The 23,374-nt window shown below is 44.3% G+C and overlaps 2 long non-coding RNA genes across 6 annotated transcripts in view; one reads left to right on the plus strand and one right to left on the minus strand.

The window, feature by feature from the left end:
* The window catches only part of LOC147026063 (uncharacterized), a 3,309-nt gene extending 1,311 nt beyond the window's left edge, over nucleotides 1–1,998 (minus strand). The window contains exons 1-2 of the long non-coding RNA XR_015057899.1: nucleotides 1,873–1,998; nucleotides 275–362 (exon numbers count right to left, since the gene is read on the minus strand). This is a non-coding gene — a long non-coding RNA (uncharacterized LOC147026063). The remainder of the gene's footprint in view (nucleotides 1–274; nucleotides 363–1,872) is intronic.
* Nucleotides 1,999–10,675: 8,677 nt separating this feature from the next.
* The window catches only part of LOC147026064 (uncharacterized), a 135,521-nt gene continuing 122,822 nt past the window's right edge, over nucleotides 10,676–23,374 (plus strand). For 4 of the 5 annotated variants that reach the window (XR_015058104.1, XR_015058100.1, XR_015058101.1 and 1 more), the window contains exon 1: nucleotides 11,425–11,531. This is a non-coding gene — a long non-coding RNA (uncharacterized LOC147026064). Of the gene's footprint in view, nucleotides 11,019–11,411; nucleotides 11,532–23,374 lie in introns of those variants that run through there. The other variant, XR_015058102.1, reaches the window with a different exon arrangement.

The following is a 23,374-nucleotide window of genomic DNA, read 5'->3' on the forward strand; positions in this document are numbered from 1 at the left end:
AACATAAATCCTAACTACAACTATGACTAATACGACCACAATTAACTCGTTGCTACCTGGCAACTGGCGGTCACTGCGGCGCAGCCAAAATAAACAAACCCAATAATTTTACCGGTAAAATAGCAGGAACATAAACATTGCCTGTACCGGCTTAAATACATCCCATAGACAGAGAGAAATATTTAATTTGGAGAATTTGATTGTCGTTGCTAAGTCACAAACAGTACTCTTATGAGGAGGAAAAAACAACAGGTGCAATGACAGTCTATCATACCTGATGGAGTCCAACGTTGCTTGGAAGCAGATTTACACAGCAGCTTGGAATCATGGGAAGGTAGGAAAGTCCCACGTGATGTGCTCACCTGCGGGCACACAAGTAATGTGCTTACATTAATTCACACAGCACCTTTGGCTCATTGCTTTGGTCTTTCCTGTGCCTCATATGCCTGGCACACGCACTCCGCTATGAGCCATCATGACGTTTCCTGGCTCAGTCCTTGTAACCCTGTGGCAAGATAAATTCCCAACAACACACGCTAATCACTGCTTTACGATCCTGCGGCATATGCCATACAACAATAAGAAAGGAAAACAAACAATTTTTTTTAAAAACACACACACAACAAGCCATTGTCAGTTCTTATGCACTTTGTACGTGCCACTCAAATATAATATGTGTAATTCCACAAGAGTGGAGTTTTAACATACCCCATTTCGTTCAATCCTGTACTACTCACATCTCCCCCCCCCCTCCCCTTTCTTCAATCACTCCACGAGCTATACTGTGCTGTATCATTCAACCACTTGGCATGAGGTCGTTAAACACACTAAATACTTGTACACTTAGACGTTCATGCTTTGAAACCACATGTATTGTGTGGTTATGAGGATGTCAACTTGAATCCACCCATCTCTAATATCTCTCTCCGCACAAATGATCGAATCACATTGGATGAACGTTACGTGTGATTATTGTATTTACAATTTGTATCAGCTTTGCCAAACACATACTCAAAGACTGCAGTCGTTCTGAACCACTAACAACCCCTTTCGGGCCGAGCACAAAGGCTCCCAAAATTTTTGGTCCACGACCCAAACATTTCAAATCACATTCACCTCTTGACCCAAATGGTATCGGTAGTTACTTCGACGTAAACCATAACCCCCCTCAAAGAGTGGGATTTGTGAGAAGTTGTCAAGCTGCCAACGTTTGAATACCATATGTCTCTGTAAGAACAAGCGCTGGACTCATCCGCGACCTATCAAAAGGTTCTTGCGACCCTGGGTCTGTAACCCTTGGCCTAGGAGGATGGCCGCGACCTACAGGTACGCACATTCACCTCTGACCTGTCTACTTTGGGTTCAAATCCTGACTCAGCTATAAACTGTCATCTCGGCAATTCATCATGATGCGTGTGGGTGTGCCGTCCCTCGGATGGACGTTAAACCGAGTGTCCTATCTGCCGGCATTGCTTGTAGTGGATATTAAGGATTCCACGGTGTCCTTCCTGAAGAGTAGGCGAGCTATCGTCGGCATCCTGAACAAATGACAAATTCCTGCCATATTGCCTAACCGACAGGGGGCACAGCTCCATCAGGGGCACAGCTGCGCCCCGAGCAAAGAATGCAACTTGCAGTAATTTGCTGCTTATGGAAGAAGAACCCTTATCAACGTAGGTCCCATACATTTCATTCACTACCTTGTACCTTTATTGATATTACCTCCCACCTTCTATTTCCTTCTCGGTCAATCCTACTAGGCCTACACTTCCCTTTGCAAGTTGTCCTAGATACAAGGTAGCGCCTAATCACATTATCAGATCACACAGATGGAAAAGGTCACTGAGTGGTGAATGGTGTGCTCCCACTCACATTGTCCATGATGAGTTTGGATTCAGACTCTTGCACTCAATCAATTGTGGGACAATGAAATTGCATCGAGAAGTTACATTCGTTTGTCCATTGTTGGGGCTGCACGACTTCAACCCTTGAAATCTGTTTCAAATAACAATGATAACAACCTCGAGTCAATCATGCTTTATGTTGATCACTTGTTAATTGCTTTTGAGTGGCATCATGTTAATTACTTTTTGTTAATTACCCATGGAAAAGTGGGACACAAACTTTGCATTCTATGTAAATAATGGGAATTAATTAATTGCATGGCAGGAAGGTATCAAGGTGTATAGACTAAGAAGAAATCTGTCACAATGGACGTGATCTGTGAAAGAGACGTGTGAGCAAGTGTTTACAACACGGTGCTGCTTGGACATCCTGACAAAGAGGTGTAAAGAACAATTGATCATCATCATCACCATCACTATCATCACCATCATCATCACTTTCACCATCATCATCATCACCATCATCATCACCATCACTATCACCATCATCATCACCATCACCTCACCATCACCACCACCACCATCACCATCACCATCACCATCACCATCGTTGTGTCATTATTGATCATCTTGGTAAATCAAGAGGAAAAGTACACCATGAACCGGTTCACGGTGGGTAATAAACAGTGAACCGCATGTTCTTGACAAATGTGCAAACAAACAAGGGGCCCTGGCGCAAACAATGTCCTGGTACAAAGTGTGAGGTCTGTGCACCGGTTTTACATCATGTTAAACATCTGGCTCGTTACCCTCGCCGAAGGAGAGGTTATTGCGTTTGGGTCCATTTGTTTGTTACTTGCAAAATCAAACATTTTTCCAAGTATATTTATTGGTCAGTCGATTTTGTTATTCTGTCTGTCTGTCTGTTTGTCACCTACAGGTCACAATTTTAAACCGATCTTCACGAAACTTCACCACATAGTAGAGTTTGTCATAAGGAAGAAGCTTATTGTTTTTGACATCAAAAGGTTAAAAGGTCAACACTGGCCAAAGATCAACAACTTAAGGCCTGGTAACACCTTGACGTTTTAGCCAACGTATGCCGATTTTTGAATTTTTTTTCTAAAACGCTGGCACACGTTGAATACGTTATGGGTAAGTTTTGATAACATTGAGAGCACGCTGAAAAACACTGCCATACGTCGTTGTACGTTGGCTTTAAACGTTGTACTTTTCGGTTGTCCTCAAATTTTTTCATGCTTGAAATTTCACGACGTATGCCGGCGTATGACTCACACGTTCCGCTACGCTGGCCACAAGTTGTATGCACGGTCTGCGATCGTTGACAGATGTCAACACATGCTACTTGTAAGTTAATCATAAGGTGAGACACGCCGAGGTAATGTTTAGCGTACCCGAAACTTATTTCTAACCTATGATTAACGTGTTGTTGGCACGTTACGCGATCGTTGCCACACGTCGACAGACGTTACTTTTAAGTTACTCATAGGCTGAAAGACGTCGGTATAATGGATCGTCCTTGCGTCAGCGTCCACGGCCACGGCCAGGACACTTATTTGCAGCATTCTTCAAACTTTTCTTCGGCATGACGAGGATGTTCACACTTCGATGTCTAGCTTGGCTATGATTCCAATTGTCCATCGGCAGCGTCTATTTAAAATAGTCGAGTTTGAGCGTTTTAACACGTTCAGAAGAAACGCTTCAAATTTCCAAACCCCAGCGTCAAAAAACAAAGGAGAGTGACAGCAATTTAAATCGTTCATTGTAAACAATGAAAATAGTTGAGTGGTACCGTTTAAAAGTCGTTGAGTGTAAAAAAAATCCAATTGTTGAGCGCAAGCGTCGACTTTCAATAGTGGAGATGCAGCCATTTAAATCGTTGAGTTTATCATTTAAATCGTTAAATCGTTAAACGCAAGGACGATCCATCATAACCCACACCCTCCCCCTCACACTCACCTACTACTGCCAACATGAACAAACTACTACTAATACTAATACTAATACTGATACTGATACTGTTACTGCTGACATGGACATCAACTCAAAAAGGACTCGAAAACACTGTTGGGTTCCCCTTTTATGAACACCATTTTTATATACCAATTCCCAAAACCGCTGGGAACACGTCTTTATATGGCAGTTGCAACCTAGAAACACGTTCATTTTTTTTTTTTATTGACCGGAAGACGTCATTGGAATATGTCTACATACGACGATGTGTGTTGGGACTACGTAAAGAATTGGTTCAAAGCACGTCAAACATAAGTTAGAAATAAGTTTCGCGTAAAAAAGACATTACCGCGACGTGTTTCGACTTATGAGTAGCTTATAAGTAGCCTTTGTGGACGTGTGTAAGCGTCCACATATCGTGTGTAAAACTTATCCCCATCGCATGCGGAACGTGTGTCATACGCCGAGTACGTTGTAAAATTTTGAACATGTTTAAAATTTCTTGACGTACTCTACTTACTACGACGTATGATAGCGTACTTTAGCGTTCTACTCACGTATACCAAACTTACTCATACCGTATTTGACGTGCCCCAACGTTTTAGACACATTTTTCTTAGGTCGGCATACGCTGGCAAGATCGCCAAGGTGTGACCGCGATGTTGACACTTCCATTTCTACGGCAGTTATGATTCGAATCGTTGTGCGTCAGCCTTTTAATAGGCTACGTCACGACATCGTCGGCGATGCGTGCAACGCGCTATGCCTAAGTTAGACTATCGTTGGGCATCGGTTGTGTAGGCCGACAACAGGTTCAGCATTCGTTGGTATAAGTTATCTATAACACAACGAAACGTTCTGTGTTGTTACCAATGCGTTATACATAAGACCAAGTCGCTATGAATACGTCCGAATCTTAAAAAAAAACACATCAAAAGTTCAACGTAAGCCAGCGTTTTACATACATTTTAATACGATGTCATCGCTGGCTAAAACGTCAAGGTGTGACCGGGCCTTTAGATCGGATTTCTAAAATCCTCAATTTTCATCCAATTGACTTGAAATTTGAAGAGGATTTACATTTCATGTCAATTAATTCAAATAACTAATTATTTTTAAAGTCACCATGGACCAAAAGGTCAACATAGGCCCAAGGACAACAACTACGGTAGTATTTCCAAAATTCCTCAATTTTCATCCAATTGACTTGAAATATGAAGAGGATTTATATTTCAGGTCAATTAATTCAACCAGCCAATTATTTTTAAGGTCGATAATGACCAAAAGGTCAACATAGACCGAATTTCTAAAATTGTCGATGTTCATCCGATTCACTTGAAATTTGAAGAGGCGTTGCATATTTGGTCATTTAATTCAACCAGAAATTATTTTTGAGGTCAAATTTGTTTTATGGATTTTGCAAGTATCGTGCTCTGCATGACGTCTTCTTGTTTGTTTGTCTGTCATCTGTTTTTTGCTTGTCCGCATAAAACTTTCATGTTAAAACTCCCCAACACCATTCGGATTGACACGAAATTTTCACCCATAGGTGCGACTACTCATTTAGAATGTTGTTATGACAATTATGACGTCATAGGTCACATTGCATGGCAGTTATGTTGGAAAAACTTTGAACTTCTGTATCTGAAACTGTACCAAGGAAAAATTGAAACTTGGCACGTGGCAAGTATTCCGCATGGGGAATGTGTAATTTTTTTATGATGACATAAGTGCCTTCGTTATGACGTCATAATTGCATATGTAGAATGCGACATCTGATCAGTATTAAAATTTTGAGGGTCATCTCGGAATAAAATGGTCCACAGACAAAAAAATGATGACGTCATTGGTTACGAGATTCAGCAGCCATATTGTTTAAAAAAAAAACAACAACCTTCAAAACTCTCTGAAGTGGCTGAACAGATTGAGACAAAACTTTACACGTATGACCACCCATCCATGAGGAACAAAAGGTTCACACATATGTCAAAGGTCACATGGTTTGGCAGCCATATTGAATTTACCCTAAAACCTATGAAAAAAATCTTCTCTAGAATGGCTGGACAGATTAAGGGGAAACTTCACACAAATGTCCCCCAAGCCTTTGGTGTACAAGTTCGTTAAGGGATAGTTGATCGGTCACATGGTCACATATCAATAAAGAATTGATAGGTTTGGTGGGTATATTAGATTAAAAAAAATTATTCAATTATGTTTTCTCTGGAACTGCTTAATCAATCGACATGAAACTTCAAAATTATAATCGAGTGGTGATGGGGAATACGTGTTTTCAATTTAACTTGATTGGACACATAATCTGGCAGCCAGAATTTTTTAATGAATAAGGCTCACTTAGCTGTTCCTGAGTGAGTTTGAGGGTGGAGGAGTAGCAGTTGAAATGTGAATCCTATCCCGGTTTCTCTTGATGACTTCACCTTTTCTTTTTGCTTGTTCGGGTTCCTTCTGATCACTCCAATGAAGGACTGTACCTGTTTGGTCTTCCATTTGATTTTAAATTTAATTTAGTTAAACTCCATTCTAAACTCAATTGAATAATAATAAATGTCATGGGTCAGGGTCAGGTGTCCGATCAAAGTGGGTTGCATCAAAGCGGGACGTCTTGGTACCCGGTCATCACCGCCAGCAGTTATAAAGTGGCAGTTCTAGGTATGTCTCTTATTAATTACGTAACACACCAGTACACAAACACCACACAAAACAAGTTCTGGCGAGGGTCTGCAATCTCTGATTGCATCTTCTTGGTCTGTTAGGGAAGCAACACCCACCCTCCTCCCAAAGGAAGAAAATGCGAAGATGGGCGAAATTTTTTTCAAAACTTGATGGAATCAAACTAAACTTGCACATGCACAACTTATGGGTGTCTTCATTAATCCCTGAAAGTTTCAACTCCTGAGGTCAAATCCTCTCGGAGAAGTAGATGATACATACATACATACATACATACATACACGCATGTGCTCCATTATGTAGAAATTAGAGGTATCTGGAAGAGAATAATGGCAGAAAGAAGGGGAGCGGTGGGGTGGAGGAGTGTGGAACGTTGACATGCTTATTCTTCATCATTTGATGAAATAATTTCCGAATTAAATACGTTTTGTATTTCACAAGTATGGCCGGCAGGATGGGTTAGAGGAATGTGCACTTGAGTTTGAACTGTCTCACCTCGGTTCGAATCTTGAACAAGATAAAAACTGTCACCCGGGTGTTTCACACGCAGGATGATTAATCAACATGTGTGTTGTATACCCAAATGGATATTTACCTGGATGAGCAATCTGCCAGCACTGGTTACTGGTGGATGTTAAAGATCCCATTGTGTCTTTCATCAGGAGGCACACTCGGTGGAACCCACAAAAAGGTCAGAATAATTTGGGCTGGGAAAGAACATGGAGGAATATTCCATACAAGAGTTTACAAAATAACTTTTTAGACAACACTGATCAACTAATTATAATTTTATTACCAACTACCAAACTAGCAGGGATACCCAACGTTGCCTGGTGTTGGTCTCATCATGTTGGCATTTTTTTAAATTGTATTTTTTGGGGGGTGGGGGGCCCTAAAACACTTCCCTGACACCCACTAAGGAATAGGTTTAGGGACCCACTAAGGAATAGGTTTAAACCTTGTAACAAAGGTTTAGGCACTATAGAGTGATTAAAACATACGTTTAGTATAACCCCCCAAAAAATGAAGGTTTTTTTTCACAATTTTCAAAAAAATTTTTTTGCCTAAAACACTCCCCGGCACTCACTGATAAACCTTTGAAAGTTTAACGAAGATCTCTTTTGAAAGTTTAATGAAGATCCATTTTGAAAGTTTGACGAAGATCCATTTGGCCATCTCTGAGAAAAAATGGACAGACGGACAATCATCTCTCTTATCGTATAGATTAATTATTGGTAAGATTATCCTGTATATTCATATTACTGCTATCAAGTTAATATCTTGCTTTAAAGAATCCATTGGGTTTTTGTCATCTAGCAAAATATATTTTATCATTGTAACAGTAAAAACTCTGTCATTAAGGTAGATATAGAAGGAAAACGTGTTTGCTTAAAGTCGGAATGGATGGAAACAAAATCAAGCATTGCAATTACAAAAAAAATTAATGAACTGAGATGAAAGCTGATGAGGCACAGAGACTAAAGGAAAAAAAAAAAACAGAGCAAAAGTGAGTAAAAATAAAGAAAATTATACATATAATTATACCAGCAGAGCCGATTTGTCGCTTCCCTGACAGACCAATTAGTCATCCTGGGGTTTTTTGTATACCTTGTCGAGGCTCATATGAGAGCTAACACACAATGCACAGCAAAGGGGGGCATGAGACAAGAGGGGTGGAAGTGGGAAGGACAAAATAGTGGGGAACAGAGGGATGGGGCAGCGAACATGGGGTATACAAGATGAACATTATAGGGACTTTCAGGAAAGAAAGCAAGGAATTTGAAGGAGGTGGGTTTGGGGTGGATTAACGGGAGTAGAAAAGATCAAGGATTTGGATGGGGGATGATAAGAGGTGGTGGTGAACAGCTGTTTTGAAGGCCTGGAGATAAGAATGGGATGGAACAGAGTGAAGCAGTTTATTCCAAATGTGGGGAAAAAGAGCAATGAAAGAGTGAACGTGAGCAGTGATTCGTGATTTTGGGAGTTTTACCACAAGGGGGTTGTTGCTGGAACTTGAGCAGCCTGCGGAAATATGGTGGCGACAAATTGCAGATACAGCGGGGGGGGGGGGGGGGCAAGACCAGAGAGGAGACGGTAGAAGAGAGAAAGACCACCGACCAGCCTGCAGTGAGATTGAGAGGCCCAAAGACTCAGCCTCATTGCGGGAGATACCAATGATCCGAAATGCCCTGGTTTCCACAGCGTGAAGCCGAGAAAGGTGGAAGGCAGGAGCACCAGCCCAGAGGAGAGAGCAGTACTCCATCAGGCTGCAGATGAAAGCTTTGTAAGTGGTCAGGAGCTCAGGTGGGCTGAGGAAGGACTTTGTACCACGGAGGATTCCCAGTCGGCGACTGGCTTTGGAGGCCAGGATGGAAATGTGGCTTTCCCAGGAAAGATCATGGCAGAGAGTGAGACCCAGAAGCTTGAAAGAAAGGACTTCTTCCAGAGGGTTGTTGAGAAAATAGATGGGGGGGGGGGGTTCCAAACGGTCCTTTCGGAGAGACATAGTGAGAGTGTGAGATTTGTCCGGATTGAAAGACATGTTCCACGTGTTGGACCAGTTTGTGATTTTATCCAGATCTGCAGTGAGCGAAGAAGCTGCTGCTTGCCGGTCTGAGGGATGACAGATGGTACGGCAGAGGGTGGAGTAATCAGCAAATAGATAAAGAGGATTTTCCAGAGAGTCCGAGAGATCATTGATGAAAACCAGAAAAAGAACAGGGCCCAGAACGCTACCTTGAGGAACTCCAGCCTGGACAGGAAGAGGGGATGAAAGAACTCCATTTAGGGCCACACGTTGACTGCGACAGGAGAGGAAGTCTGCGAGGCATGAGTGGAGATGGCCTTGGATACCAGAGGAAGAGAGTTTGGTGAGTAGGACAGGGTGACAGACCATGTCAAAAGCACATGATATATCCAGGGATACGGCTCGGATTTCCTGTCTGGCATTGAGGACCTCCATCCATTGTTGAGAGAGCAGAAGCAGCGTATCCAGGGTAGAGTGACCTGGTCTGAAACCAAATTGATGATCCGAAATCAAGCCATTGGAGAAGAGGAAGGATTTAATGTCTGAAGCGATGATGGATTCCATAACCTTGCTGATGATTGGGAGAAGGCTGATTGGTCTAGTTGCAGGGATCTGTTTTTGCACCTTTTTTATGCAGGGCAGTGATGTTTGCTGATTTCCAAGCAGATGGCAGATGACCTTGAACAAATGAGAGGGTGAATAGAACAGAGAGAGGGTGAGCAAGAGCAGAAGAGCAGGCTTTGAGGACACGTGGGCTGATGCCATCTGGACCGGTTGTAGAATCTGAGTCGAGGTTTGACAGCAAGCTCTCCACCTTGTCAGGAGAAAAGGACACAGAGTCCAGGGACAGTTGGGTGTGACTGGGTAAGGTGGGTACAGAAAGCGATGGGTTTTGGACACAAGATTTCGATGCAAACAAAAAGTTTAGGCATTCAGCCTTTTCATGTGCGGTATTAGCAGTGTGGCCATTTGAGGTAAGGGAGAGAATGGAGGGGGAACATACAACAGAAACAGATTTGATTAGACGCCACCAGGATTTGGAGGAGGGAGAGAGGTTTAATAGCGAACGCAGTGAGCTTCATACTTAACGCGTGCACATGAGAGAATAGGAAACAACAACAACAAAATACCCTGGCAAGTGTGAATCCGTGTCGTTGGCTTTGACCCTTTTGCTCCATTTTTTTTGCTTCTGGTTTTTTTTTGTTTCCGGTTTTTGTCATGGGGAATGATGCATGCCGGGAGATGAAGGCATCGTCGGAGACATGAAAGACCCAAATAATATCAGACATGGTGTATATTTCCTCCACTGATTTTAATAAAGATATCTCCCGCATCATCAAAAAATAATTTTTCATCGTGATTTACGTTATTTGATCGCTGATCCCGAATCCAGGCCGAAGTAACCGGAAATTGCGTATACAGTTGTGAACAAGTTATAGGTAAAGTCAGAAGCGAATGTAAGAAGAATTCTACCTTCGCTTCTGGTATTTATTTTTTTTCAGATGAGATCCTGTTCTAGGCGGTGTAGTTGTCGTTGTGAAGGTAATGTTGAGGAATTTTTTTTCAGATGAGATCCTGTTCTCGGCAGTGTAGTTGTTGTTGTGAAGGAAATGTTGAGGTATAATGTTGAGGTAATATTAATTTTTTCAGATGGGATCCTGTTCTAGGCGGTGTAGTTGTTGTTGTGAAGGTAATGTTGAGGAATTTTTTTTTTCAGATGAGAACCTGTTCTGGGCGGTGTAGTTGTTGTTGTGAAGGTAATGTTGAGGATTTTTTTTTTTCAGATGAGAACCTGTTCTGGGCGGTGTAGTTGTTGTGAAGGTAATGTTGAGGTAAAAATAATTTTTTATCGTGATTTACATTATTTGATCGCTGATCCGTAATCCAGGTCGAAGTCACCGGAAATTGCAGCATCGGCTGCTATGCACCTGACTGACCTCAGATCTGTCAAAATCATCAGCTGTTCGTCGCTTACATGTACCAAGGTATAGTTGGCAAGTATACAGTTGTGAACAAGTTGTATGCACAAATGTCAGAAAAATCATAGCAAAAAGACTTTAATTTGATGTATTAAAGAAGCGAATGGAAGAAGAATTCTACGTTCGCTTCTAGGCTTTGCCTATTCCATATTAGTTCAGACTTGAGCTTAGAAAGATGTTGTTTTCTGGCTCTCCTGATGGTAGATACACACTTGTTCTGAGCTTTATGGAAGGAACTGAGATTGCCCTCAGTTGGGTTTAAACAGGGAGTTTTGTAAAATTTAATTTACCCATGTTTGCCAAATTTACCCATACATAGAGTGCTTTAACCTCTCCCTCCCACCCCCCTTTGTCCCCCCATGCATCCTGATGTCCCTTCCCGCTAAAAATGTCTCACAGATGGTGACAGGCTTTGACAGGCCCCTTCGTTTGGGGGGCGGCGTGGGGGGGGCAGGGTGGAGAGAAGGGAAGGAGAACAAACCCATGTGAAGAAAGTGCTTTAACCTCAGCATTGCCCAGGTAAATAAAGGAAATTGTAATATTCTTTACTGCCACCAGGCTACGCCGGTACACATTTACATGGATAATTTGCGCCCCCGGCCCCCCACACCCCCACGTGAGGCCGCAGCCACATATCCTATGTTACCCCCACACAAAGTTATTTTTGTACCCCAAGTTTGGAGTTTGTAACTAAAAAGATGTGGCCATGCATAAGCAACAAAGAAAGCCACAGAGACAGAGAGACAGAAAGACAGAGAGAGACAATGGCATATATATATATATATATATATATATATATATATATATATATATATATATATATATATATATATATATATATTACACACACACACACTTGTGTATTATTTTCCTATTAACAATCCATCCAAGACCATGTAAGTTATACCATTCTTAAACTTTCACGTCACTTTTTTTTATCGAGTTTACTGTTCATCAAACTGCTTGCCCTCAAGACCACGTTCAATGGGCACAGTCTAAAGTTTCTTTGTTGCCCTCCATCACCAGGACAAGGTAATCACAAGTGCCGTGATATTAGCAATCGCAAAATACCCCGAAGACCACAACAAAGCGAATTGGAAACACGGAAAAAAATTCATGATTGGCAGTCAGGCCGGGAGGGACAAGCAAAGTATATCCTTACTGTCTGCACTGTCGTGTGGATATACAAACTGCAATCAGGCCTTTGGCTGTTGTGGAAGGGCAGAACAAGAAGAACTAACTGGAACTTCAATACCCAAAAGTTAAAAAAAACGAAGTACTTAAAGTTTCTCCAGACAATAGCAAGGCAGTTACTGTTGGTGTGAGTAGGGAGGGATAAAGGAATGGGCAGAGGATGAGATGAGCATGTTTTGCCTACTTTATGAGATATCTAGTTTTCAGTTTGATTGTTGATGGAATCAGATCGGAGTCCAAGTATTCTTAATCCAGTGCCAGCAGAGGGGACTGCGTCATGGAGTATACCGTCTCCTGGAGCAATGCATGTTCATCCAATTAAATTGCCTTGGAATGTGAATCTTTGAAATCTTTTCCTGTATTGTCTTCATAATAGCTATAATTTAAGTCAGCACTTCAACCTAATTAATTGTCTTGCCTTATTACATGACACATCTTAGCTTTTCAAATTAGTTTTTTGAATCATTATTTCAAAAGAATGCATTATTTTTCCAAAAAAATTCAGTTCGATTCAAAACGACTTTTATTTCCTTTAACAAAAGCAACATGGTGTACAAAAGATATTTGAATGTTTGAAGGAGGCTGAATCCCAAAAAGCAAGCTTGTAGCAGAAACCCCCTTGTACATACTGTACAAGGTGATATTCAAAACAAACGATGAAACAACATCAGATTACATAAATATAAATAAACCATTGTATAAATGAAGGAAACGTCTTCATTGGCAGAGAGTTTAACAAAGTGAATGAATGTGTCCATAGATCAATGGATCAATGGAAGGCACCAGTGCAATAATTCAAAAGCCAAATGCTGTATAAGCAGACAATAGATTTCTTAAAGGATCGATGTACAATATCACAAGATAAAATATTGCTTGAGTTTGAAGGAAAAGTTATTCAATGATGGGGATTCTCTCATACTATCTGGTAAATCATCCCATAGTTTCGGTAAACTAATATTATTAGGGCCAGGGAAACTATTATCCTAAAAAGAAAGGGTTTTGTGTTTTGGAAAATGAATATTAATGACAAATCCAGTATCATACTCATTGATTTTATAATTAAATTCAAAAAGATCACAAAAATGAGAAGGAGTTTATAAATTGACACATCTTTCAGTGCAGCTTGTTTGTCATTCCTTTGTGAACATGCAGCTCATCCGAGGTTCAAATTCCGCAAAAGATGTTCATTTGTCCGGTTTTCTTATGTTGTTGTAATTCATGGAAAACGACAATGGTGTTTCCTTACTCTCTTTGAAAAAGAATTCCCACACCCCCCTCCACCACCTCCCAGTTAATTTGAGTTGATATACTGTTCGAGTGAATTCATGTGGCATCGATGTGACGGAGGCTTAATGGGCCAAATGGCCTCCACCTGCATCGAAGCTCATTGTGTTTATCCTTGTGGACCATTCGCAGAAGCTTATTCATTTCTGGTGTGTCATGGTGCAGTTGCTTGTTTTTGTTAACACAGACTGTCATTTTGTGGTGAGTTTGGAAAGTTGCCTTATTGATGAATCAAATCCCTCCCTGCCTGTTACAAACACTGACGATGACACACCTTGACTGCTATTTTACCAAGAAGAAAGTTATTGTCTTACTATGTCGGCTGTGTATAATTGAGTCGTGCAACCAGAAAACTTCGTCAAAGTCTCTTTGCTATCATTGCTAGACTAATAGGTTGGCCATCATTGGCCTATCTTCAAGAAAACTTCTTGTTGAGTGAAATATCCAAACTGGTTGTGATTTCATGATCTCTGACATCACCTGTCAAAAGAGCAAACAAATTATTCTAAGCGGGCAAACACAATTTGGTTTTCATAATCTGTCATTGTAAGCAAAGCTTTTTATCCTTTCCCATACAAACAAAAAAAATATCAAAATTAATTTTTCCAGAAGAGTGACTTTTTTAAAATTTTATTTATATTTTACTTCTCCAGGGTAACATAGAAAACTTAAAGCTAAATAAATATTTCATTACATCTATATAGTTTCACTGTTTCTGTGTCATCCTGTATTATCATTATCAGCAAAGAACCCATCCAGAATCCCACCACTTCTATGATGTCTGGATGCGTACGCAATTTGTGGATGATCTCATATATGATTGCATTTATATGGCTCTCAAGGCTCTCACGAGTGAGCGTTCTCCGTGATTTTCAGGAATTATGCACAAAACAGGTAACTTCGGGATACCCACAATGGCTTCAGTCATGAACAAGGTCCACGTGATCATGGTCAACGACCCCACTCCAACGAGATGGCGTGATACGATACATATTTACTTATACAGAATTGGGGTCTTCCTCCCACCCTCAACTGTGATTTTTTTTTTTTAATTGCCTGAAACCTTGTGCTCACCCAAGTACAACAAGCAGTGTTCAACTCATTCCGTCCAGCAGTTTAGGAGTGCATAGAAGTCAAACAAACACACACAGACGCTTCTCAGATATGTATGTACATAAGTAATTATATATATATATATATATATATATATATATATATATATATATATATATATATATATATTGTTGCGGATCCGGGGTGGCGGGATTCTCACCCGATCCTTGGCGCCACCCTCACCACCACCGTCTCTGGGGTTTATAACGCCGGCTGGCTCAGCACAGGCCTTGGGTCACGCGTCTTCAATCGCGATACCAACGTAATCCTGAACCTTACCAGTTGGGGAAATAGACCCCGGTTACAGACTGGTTTTATGAGATGCCGAGCGTTTTCTGCCAGTCTGTAACCATTTTGGCTTTATATGCCAATCGAACGGATCGTTCCTCGACGCGACACGAATTAATCCATAGCGGCAACTTCATACGAATTAACCAGATTTATTGGGGAACATCGGGGAACACGACACAAGTAAACCATTCACGGCAATGTTTTTATTAACAATCTTTAACCCGTTCTTAACTAGGGAACTACGGATTACAGGTTTCGAGGGGGTCGCTTCCGAGATATGCCTTGTACAACGTGCAGACAAGACAGACAGACAGCATGCATGCAGACAAGACAAAGTAGTTGGTAAGGTTTCATGGACGAGAGGAAAGTGTCAAAAGCACGAATGTCACTCGTAACAAGCGAATGTCCACTGATTCGCGCCCCCAGCTCGAACTCGAACACGCCGCGTGGCGAGACGGCGCTCGCCTTCCTTTTCCGCACCGCACGCGGTCTCCACGCGCTCTGACCCCGCGTAAGGTCGACGGCACAAGACCGTCAGATCGATGATGGGCCTCAGCTGATTTCTCTCAAGGTCCAGTATACAAATCCAGGCCTGGCCTGTTCACCAGACAAGGCCCAAATCGAGGTACCGGGCTCCAGCAAATGTGTCGAGCCGTGAGGTGAGTAACGACCGTCAGACGCTCTGTCGTTTCCTCTCTTGCGTTCCCGCCTCGAAGCCCGACTTCTCAACTCCGTCCTCTCAGTTTCTTTCTCTGCAGAATCACCTTTTCTTTCCTTTTCCACACTCGCCTCTCAAAGCCGGCTGCCGTTGCTCTCACGGCAGAATCACCTCCTCATAAGAGTCGACCGCCGACTCGACGTGCAGACCGCCTCTCCCAGTGCCCAAAAAGGCAGACTCGACATGCAGGCCGCCTCTCCCACTGTCCAAAAAGGCAGACAAGACGTGCAGGCTGCCTCTCCCACTGCCCAAAAAGGCAGACTCGACGTGCAGGCAGCCTCTCTTACTGCTAAAAATGCAGACTCGATGTGCAGGCAGCCTCTCTTACTGCCAAAAATGCAGACTCGGCGCGCTCAGGTTCAGTGTCTCTCCCGGCAGATCCAACACTGTCCCTCCTTCGTTCGCTCGCTTCGAAGCCACTCTCTCCTCCCCCTTTTCGAAGCCGACAAACTCCTCCCCTCAGTTTCACCTCCTCTTTTTGGCCACACCCTCTCAGCCGACTGGGCGGGGCCTCGTCCGGGATGGGGAAGGAAGAAGAGGGAGCTCTCGATCCACCACCACCGCACAAACAATAAACAGCCTCTTACATCTCCCGACACATGTAACGTCCATTTTACCAAACAACCTAGCTAAACATGCATTTAATGGGGGATCTGAGCTAATCCTATATTTAATAGCCTAATAAGGATCATTTCCGTAACACTACCCCCACCTTTCTCCCGAGCCTCCATCTGGGGCAGCCCACGGCAATGGCCCTGTCTAATGTACAGCACAGATCTCCCATTTACTCTAGCCCACAACGTGAGAAGCACTTAACTCCAAAAACCAAAGTGTCACAGTAAGATTGGCATGTCCCTATCCTAGTGTGTCAGGTCACCGATCTAACAAACAAATTCGCACTCTATGCACACTACTTAACATTCTAATTATGGATTTGAACGGGAGGGCATTCAATTTGACTTTTAACACCAATATTTGCATAGGAGCAGAACATTCATAGGTTCAAAGTTCTTCCACGTGTTCGCTCCTTCATGCCCCCTTACGGCAGTATCGTCCATTCACCCCTGAGGGTTTCCTCACTTCGTGGCCTTATTGGCCTCTCACCAGGTGAGTTCAGTTGGCCGAGTGGCCTAATCTCACAAAGAGTTCTTCGGCCCACTGAGCCCACAAAATGCCATGAATCTTCGGCCGCAACGGCCCACAAAAGCAATTTGGCCTCAATGGCCCACAAAAATGCTTCGGCCCATATGGCCTACTCACAAGCACCAGGTACGGAGGGTAGTCGGGCGTTGGCATGCTCCTCCGGCTCGCAGGCAGGTGACACGGGATGATCTCCCAAGTTGAGATGGTCGACTGCACACAGCAATGCACCAGACGAGACGCCTCGGATCCACGCGATGCAGTCAGCCACAGACCCGGACAGAGACGCGCACTCGAGCAGACTGGACACAATTCAATCGCCTTTGTTGCTTTTCTTTTGGGCCCGTCCGCTCCCGTGGTCTGCTCCCATTGGGTGGGCGGCGTGTCGCGGCTCCGCCTTCTTGCCAAGGACCGCCCCGACTCTGGTCTGCTCATCGCCCATTGGGCGAAAAACGACTCATACCCTTATTTGGCGCGCAGCCAAAGCGAAATGCTTGTGACCATATACGGTGCGAAATCCACACCGAAACGTACACCGCCTGGGGCATGGAATTCCAGACACACCCGCATACCGGTGAGCGCGAGAAGAGCACTGACAATGCCGCGATCAGAGGGTTGTCGTTGTTGATGTAAAATGTAAAAATCCTATCTATAAAATAACCCACAGCGCACGTACATTTAAATTCCCATTAGACTAGGGACGGGACCCTAACGAGAAACACGTACTTACCGATATAACTGATCTATTGGACCTGGCTGTTGTGTGCTCATGGCTTCCAGATTCATAACAATATATATATATATATATATATATATATATATATATATATACATAATATTTATATATATATACATATTTACCGTATTTTCACGACTATAAGGCGCATATAAACGTCTTAGATTTTTGTCAAAATGTGCGACGCGCCCTATAGTGCAGTGCGCCCTTTGTGTGTATAAAAGAACAGGTATGTGCGGTATGCAGAACATTGCTGTTTTAACAACCCCGAAAATGGCAAAGAGACACGCTTATGAAGCTCAGTTTAAACTGAAGGCGATCAGCTATGCGGAGGAACATGGGAATCGAGCCGCGGCGAGGAATTTCCAGATCAACGAGTCGATGGTTCGAAAGTGGAGGAAGCTGGAAAACGAGCTGCGACAGGTGAAGAAGACGCAGCTGAGTTTCCGTGGAAACAAGGCGAGGTGGCCAGAGTTGGAGGAAAGACTTGAGCAGTGGATCGTTGAGCAAAGAGCAAGTGGGAGGAGCGTTTCGACGGTCACGATCCGACTGAAGGCAGTATCGATAGCGGAGGAAATGAAAATCGAACATTTCCACGGAGGTCCGTCTTGGTGCTTTCGCTTCATGAAACGGTGCCATTTTTCCATCCGGACCAGGACTACGATAGCGCAGCAACGTCCGGCGGATTATCAAGAAATGATGGAAAACTTCCGCTCCTACTGCAGCAAGCACATCTGCGACAAACGGATCCAGCCGAGCCATCGGCGTGAACCGGCCGTTCAAAGTGAGGCTGCGAGCGGCGTGGGAGCGGTGGATGACCGAAGGAGAGCTTTAATAAAGCACAACCAAACTCAATTTTGCTCCCGATCTATTTTTAAATACGCACACTTGTGTGCTTGTGTGAGTGTGTTGTTGTACGGCGGACGTACGTAGTAGAGGATATTCATATAAAACCCGCGCCCTATCGTGAGGAGCGCCTTATGTGTGTGTCAAATACAGGAACGGCACACACAACTTAGACTGCGCCTTTTGGCACGGTGCGCCTTTTGGTCGTGAAAATACGGTACAGTAAAACCTCAAATTAACGGATTTTATGGACACTATTGTTGTTGTAGTAATCAACAATAGACCTTTTCGATCGGCTTTATTCTCACAAAACCCATACGCATATCTACAACAACATAAATATACATAGGGTAAGAATAACAAAATACAATAACTTGTACACATAATACTGAAGGCAAATACCACATACGCATCACATAATAACGAAGTTAAACTCCATACTCTAATACCAATTACATTCCTCAGAGTACATTATTCCTACTATAGTATATAACATACCATTACTGTTCCAGCATGACTTTCCACGGAGTACGTGGTATACGTGTCAACACCAGCCATTGACCTTCATATACAGTGCTGCCACATCCGCCCAATTACCGTTGCCGCCAATTACAGTATGGCACTTTATTATCACAACATTCACCCCCTTCCGAGATATCTATCTCTATAAATCTAGTCTAATAGGAGGACGAATGGTGCGACCGGATCTTCTTGGCACTGGAGGGTTATCCACAGCATCTGATTGCTGTGGAGTTGCAGGAACCATATCAGGAACGAGATTATCCCCCTCTGAGCAGGGTGCATCTTGGGGACTACCCTGGGGAATTACATTTTCTTCAGAAGCCTGAGGTAGAATTTGGGGTTCACTCTTGGATGGGGTTCCAATTGGGGCTAAGTGTCTAACAGAGACCGTAGTTTCCCTGCCATCTGGGTAGCGAATATGGGCATAGTGGGGTCCTGCTTGGAGGAGGTCGACTTCATCCACAAGGGAATCAGTTTTATTCATGCGTACGTGACGCTTCAACAGGACTGGCCCAGGATTGCAGAGCCAAGTAGGCACCGAGGCTCCCGAGGAAGAACGACGAGAATAGTTCAGAAGTCTTTCATTAGGGGTAGCATTGGTTGCTGTAGACAACAGTGAACGAATTGAGTGGAGAGCATCAGGCAGAACAGTCTGCCAGCATTTGATGGGTAGATTACGCGATTTTAAAGCCGTTGTGATTGCCTTCCAAATGGTCCCATTGAACCTCTCCACTTGGCCATTCCCTTGAGGATTATAGCTAGTAGTTCTGCTACCAGCGATCCCCCTATTGGCAAGGAAGTCTTGTAATTCCTTGCTCATGAAGGAGGGTCCCCGGTCCGAATGAATGTAAGCTGGCATTCCGAAAATAGCGAACAGCTGACAGAGGCACTTGATAACCGTGGAAGTGGTCATGTCGGCACAAGGAAATACAAAAGGAAACCGTGAATATTCATCCACAATGTTAAGAAAATACTGATTCTTATCTGTACTCGGAAGAGGCCCCTTGAAATCTATATTGAGACGCTCAAATGGCTGAGTAGCTTTTATGAGTCGAGTCTTATCTGGTTGGTGAAACTTGGGCTTGCATTCTGCGCATATTCTACAAGATCCAACAACCTGCCGGACATCCTCGACAGAGTATGGCATATTCTTAGATTTCACAAAATGGTATAAGCGGGTAACCCCTGGGTGGCGCAAGGCTTCGTGGAGGTTAAACAGTGAATGTCGATCGTGGCATGCCATGCCACAATAAGACCTGGAGAATGTATCAGAGGGAATGTTTTCTCGACCAGGACGATACACAATGTCAAAATCATCGCAAGATAATTCCATCCTCCAACGCATGAACTTATCATTCTTTATCTTATTTTTATGCTGCTTATCAAACATATAGCTCACTGATCGTTGATCTGTCTTTATAGTAAAATGTCTGCCTGTCAAATACTGTCTCCAGTGGCGAACTGTTTCAATAATAGCCTGGGCCTCCTTCTCAATAGAAGCATGACGACATTCGGGTCCCTGAAGGGTTCGGGAAAAGAAGGCTACCGGACGTCCTGCCTGGGTGAGGACTGCAGCAATTGCGACATCCGAAGCATCGGTCTCAACTTCGAAGGGTATGGATTCGTCAATCGCCCTCACCACTGAACCTTCAATGTCTTGCTTAAGTAGATGGAAAGCCGCTTCTGCTTCCCTTGTCATGGGAAATGTAGTAGTGGCACACAGTGGGCGGATCTTGCTTGAGTAGTCATATATCCACTGTGAATAATAGGCAAAGAAGCCAAGGATGCGTCGGAGCGATTTCATGTCCCGAGGCACAGGCAAGTCCTGCAAGGGTCGGAGTCGTTCAGGATCCGGGCGCATTTCCCCTCCTTCCACCACATATCCGAGAATACTGAGCCTGTTAGTTGAAAAGATGCATTTGTCTTCATTGTAAGTTATATTCTTTCTCTTCGCAGCCTCAAGAAATTTCGTGAGATTAGCATCAAGCTCTTCCTGAGTCATGCCGCAAATAGTAATGTTGTCTAAGTAAGCAAATGTTCCAACCAGTTCTTCTTCTTGGATGAAAGAATCCACGATACGTTGGAAGCAAGCCACTCCGTTGGTGACGCCAAAGGGAACCCGAGCAAACTGATAAAGGCGTCCACAGGCCTCAAACGCGGTGTATGGCTTATCTTCATTTCTGATGGGGATTTGATGATACACACTACGGAGGTCAATCGTACTAAAAACACGGTATTGAGCAATCTTGTTAACAGTGTCATCTATACGAGGCAGAGGATACCCGTCAAGAAGTGTAAATTTGTTGATAGTTTCTGAATAGTCCACGGCTAAGCGTTTCTTGTGAGTTTCGTTCTTAACGACAACAACCTGTGCACGCCAAGAGGAGTTACTGGGCTCTATAATACTGTTGCGGATTCGCGCCCGCCGGCGTGCGGACGGCCACGTAACTCGAATCGCGGCTCGTCGCCCACCGGACGGACAATCCAGTCGTGACCCTCTCGGACTAACGCCGGGAACTAGTCACGGGTGGACCTTTCGGTCTCACCGCGATCGTGCCAATCGGCCCCCGCGTGGGATAGGGTTGCTCGCCAAATTCGACCTACCTAAGTACCCACACGGAGGGTAGACCGGGCGATCGCACCTCGCCGCAGGTCGACTTCGGACACGGGCCACTTTAAGCGACCCGTTCCGTACTATCGGGATAACCGAGCGGTGTTATTCGTCGGCCTCGACGGTTCGATTAATTATCGGGCGTTTTAGCCCACGACCAACCCTTTACGTGAAGCAAGATGGAGATTCAATAGAGGAAAAGACGAAGCGAAGCGGGAAAACAGTTCAACAATAAGCACATTTATTTCGCGATGAACGGAAAGCACACATATACAATTCCACCAAAAGCACACAGAAAAGAAGACAATGCAATATTACACATGGGCAAATGCAACAATGCAGATCTATCCGACTACCGGGCACACGGCAACACTTGTACAATTTTACTTCACAGACGGCGCCGACAACACATTCCCAAAGCAAAAGAAAAGAGAACCACCCTCCAGGATGAGGGGGGTAGGCGGGCCTGGGGCCGAGACCGTGTCGGGCCTACCCGTCTGATGATGAGACGCGGAGCGGCGGTGGTGCCTCAACTCCGCGGGCCTCGCGGACAGTGTCTGGTAGGGGGTGGGAAGGGGGCCCCCTTTGTCGCACTATCTCAGCGCGGGGGGAAACAGGAGGGGGTTGCTGATACTCGGGGGAAGGAGGATATCGCCCTGTCTCGGGTCCCGCGGCGAGCGTCTCCTCCTCGACCTCGGTCGCGTTACTGGCCTCTCTGGTGTGCAGCTCCCGGCACCGACGCGAGCACCCCCTCGTCCGCCTTCGCCGCCGTCACCTCTCCACAGCTCCGTCCTCTTCACTCTGACTAGTACCACTTCTTTCCAGCTCCACCGACGACTCTCTTGAACTCCGCACACTTGAACTTAACTTCCAACTGAACTGACTGACTGACGAACGCAGCCGTTTATATAAGCCCCGTGGCTTCGCTCTTTCACCCTTGACCCTCTGCCTCCGACCCTTCACCTCTCTAACTGGCTCCCCATTGGCCCGAGGAAAAGTGGGCGTGAATGCTTTTTGATCCATGAATTTGCATATAGCGACCGCCCTCCAACGCCCTGGAGGCGGGGCCAAATCGCCCCTCGCTCACTGATTGGACGGAACAAAAGTGGGCGTGAGTCGTTTTTGATCCGTTTTCTGCGGAAAGTCCGTGATGTTTTTGAACACGCTGCTCGGTGCGCGCCCCGCACGAGTCCAGCATCGGCGCCCATGAGTGGCGCGAGATGGTGTGGATGAGATGGTGGCGAGTTGTGACGGTAAAGGTCATGGCGGTTGTGGTGAAGCGGCGTTGTGGTTGGTGGTTGTTGTGTGAAGCGGCGTTGTGGTTGGTGGTTGTTATTGTGAAGCGGCGTTGTGGTTGGTGGTTGTTGTTGTGATGGCTGTTGAGACGTGGTTGGTGGTGGTAATAATGGCGGCTGGTCCAAAATAAAGATAGTAAAAGAAAAACGGCTATCCTGAAGAGTCGCAGCCCGCATGAATGACATTTATTCCCTCTAGACAACGGGTTTCGGCCTAACTACACATATACTTACCGAGATATCTCACCTAAGGGACCTGAATGGTGGTTTGTGAATTTCGTCAACCACAACAATACCTTCCTTCAACATCCTTTGAATTTCCTTTTCAATGAATTTACGATCATCGGGAGAGTACCGGCGTGATCGAGCAGCAACAGGATAACAATCAGCTGTCAAGTTGGCAAACAGTTCTGGAGGGTCAACACACAGTGTACTAAGTCCACAGATAACAAGAGGAGGCAAACTACCTCCATATGTCAGTGTAACACTATCATGCAGTCCCTGAAAATCCTGGCCCAAAACTATATCTGAACACAGCTGAGGGAGTATGGACAGACGCACATCTTGGTAGCACCGACTGTTTACTTTGATATTGACTCGACAGAACCCTGA

The sequence above is a fragment of the Eptatretus burgeri genome, chromosome 5 (genome assembly GCF_056783735.1).
Source record: "Eptatretus burgeri isolate ZD-2024b chromosome 5, Ebu_testis_v1, whole genome shotgun sequence".
NCBI classification, from domain to species: domain Eukaryota; kingdom Metazoa; phylum Chordata; class Myxini; order Myxiniformes; family Myxinidae; genus Eptatretus; species Eptatretus burgeri.